The sequence below is a fragment of the Arachis stenosperma genome, chromosome 4 (assembly GCF_014773155.1).
Source record: "Arachis stenosperma cultivar V10309 chromosome 4, arast.V10309.gnm1.PFL2, whole genome shotgun sequence".
In the NCBI taxonomy this organism is placed as follows: domain Eukaryota; kingdom Viridiplantae; phylum Streptophyta; class Magnoliopsida; order Fabales; family Fabaceae; genus Arachis; species Arachis stenosperma.
In genome coordinates, this window is record NC_080380.1 from 38,103,795 (window position 1) to 38,106,155 (window position 2,361).

Here is a 2,361-nt window from a genome sequence, read left to right on the forward strand (position 1 = left end):
CTTCATGCTTCTTCTCCATGGTGACAGAGGGGTATCCTTGAGCCTTAAACACAAAGGATTCTTCATTCACTTGAATGATCAGTTCACCTCCATCAACATCAATCACAGCCTTTGCTGTGGCTAGGAAGGGTCTGCCAAGGATGATGGATTCATCCATGCACTTCCCAGTCTCTAGGACTATGAAATCAGTAGGGATGTAATGGTCTTCAACTTTTACCAAAACATTCTCTACAAGTCCATGAGCTTGTTTTCTTGAGTTGTCTGCCATCTCTAGTGAGATTCTTGCAGCTTGTACCTCAAAGATCCCTAGCTTCTCCATTACAGAGAGAGGCATGAGGTTCACACTTGACCCTAAGTCACACAGGGCCTTGTTGAAGGTCATGGTGCCTATGGTACAAGGTATGGAAAACTTCCCAGGATCTTGTCTCTTTTGAGGTAATTTCTGCCTAGACAAGTCATCCAGTTCTTTGGTGAGCAAAGGAGGTTCAGTCTCCCAAGTCTCATTTCCAAATAACTTGTCATTTAGCTTCATGATTGCTCCAAGGTATTTAGCAACTTGCTTTTCAGTGACATACTCATCCTCTTCAGAGGAAGAATACTCATCAGAGCTCATGAAAGGCAGAAGTAAGTCCAATGGAATCTCTATGGTCTCGTTTTGAGCCTCAGATTCCCATGGTTCCTCATTGGGGAACTCATTGGAGACTAGTGCACGCCCATTGAGGCCTTCCTCAGTGGCGTTCACTTCCTCTCTTCCCTCTCTAGATTCGGCCATGGTTATGGCTTTGCATTCTCCTTTTGGATTTTCTTCTGTATTGCTTGGGAGAGTACTAGGAGGGAGTTCAGTAACTTTCTTGCTCAGCTGTCCCACTTGTGCTTCCAAATTCCTAATGGAAGACCTTGTTTCAGTCATGAAACTTTGAGTGGTTTTGATTAGATCAGAGACCATGGTTGCTAAGTCAGAGGGGTTCTGCTTAGAGTTCTCTGTCTGTTGCTGAGAAGATGATGGAAAAGGCTTGCCATTGCTAAACCTGTTTCTTCCACCATTATTGTTATTGAAACCTTGTTGAGGTCTCTCTTAATTCTTCCATGAGAAATTTGGGTGATTTCTCCATGAAGAATTATAGGTGTTTCCATAGGGTTCTCCTAGGTAATTCACCTCTTCCATTGAAGGATTCTCAGGATCATAAGCTTCTTCTTCAGATGAAGCATCCTTAGTACTGCTTGGTGCATTTTGCATTCCAGACAGACTTTGAGAAATCAAATTGACTTGTTGAGTCAATATTTTATTCTGAGCCAGAATGGCATTCAGAGTATCAATCTCAAGAACTCCTTTCTTCTGACTTGTCCCATTGTTCACAGGAGTCCTTTCAGAAGTGTACATGAATTGGTTATTTGCAACCATTTCAATGAGCTCTTGAGCTTCTGTAGGCGTCTTCTTCAGATGAAGAGATCCTCCAGCAGAGCTATCCAAAGACATCTTGGATAGTTCAGAGAGACCATCATAGAAAATACCTATGATGCTCCATTCAGAAAGCATGTCTGAAGGACATTTTCTGATCAATTATTTGTATCTTTCCCAAGCTTCATAGAGGGACTCACCATCCTTCTGTCTGAAGGTTTGGACTTCCACTCTAAGCTTACTCAATTTTTGAGGTGGAAAGAACTTTGCCAAGAAGGCATTGACTAGCTTTTCCCAAGAGTCCAGGCTTTCTTTAGGTTGAGAGTCCAACCATATTCTAGCTCTGTCTCTTACAGCAAAAGGGAATAGCATCAGTCTGTAGACCTCAGGGTCAACCCTATTAGTCTTGACTGTGTCACAGATTTGCAAGAATTCAGCTAAAAACTGATGAGGATCTTCCAATGGAAGTCCATGGAACTTGCAATTCTGTTGCATTAGAGAAACTAATTGAGGCTTAAGCTCAAAGTTGTTTGCTCCAATGGCAGGGATAGAGATGCTTCTCCCATAGAAGTCGGGAGTAGGTGCAGTAAAGTCACCCAGCACCTTCCTTGCATTGTTGGCATTGTTGTTGTTTTCGGCTGCCATAGGTTCTTCTTCTTTGAAGAATTCGGTCAGGTCCTCAACAGAGAGTTGTGCCTTAGCTTCTCTTAGTTTTCGCTTCAAGGTCCTTTCAGGTTCAGGGTCAGCTTCAACAAGAATGCCTTTGTCTCTGCTCCTGCTTATATGAAAGAGAAGAGAACAAGAAAATGTGGAATCCTCTATGTCACAGCATAGAGATTCCTTGAGGTGTCAGAGGAAAAGAAAAATAGAAGAAAGAAGAAGGAGAAGAATTTCGAACTTTAATTAGATGGAGTTCGAATTGTGCATTAAGAAGGAGTGATACTCCATAAATAGAAGGATGT

General features: G+C 42.3%; 1 non-coding gene across 1 annotated transcript; it reads left to right on the top strand.

Moving 5' to 3' along the window:
* Positions 1-1,531: 1,531 nt before the first annotated feature.
* Positions 1,532-1,639, top strand: LOC130977290 (small nucleolar RNA R71). Its single transcript, XR_009084989.1, has one exon. It is a non-coding gene; the product is annotated as a small nucleolar RNA R71 (small nucleolar RNA).
* Positions 1,640-2,361: the final 722 nt, after the last annotated feature.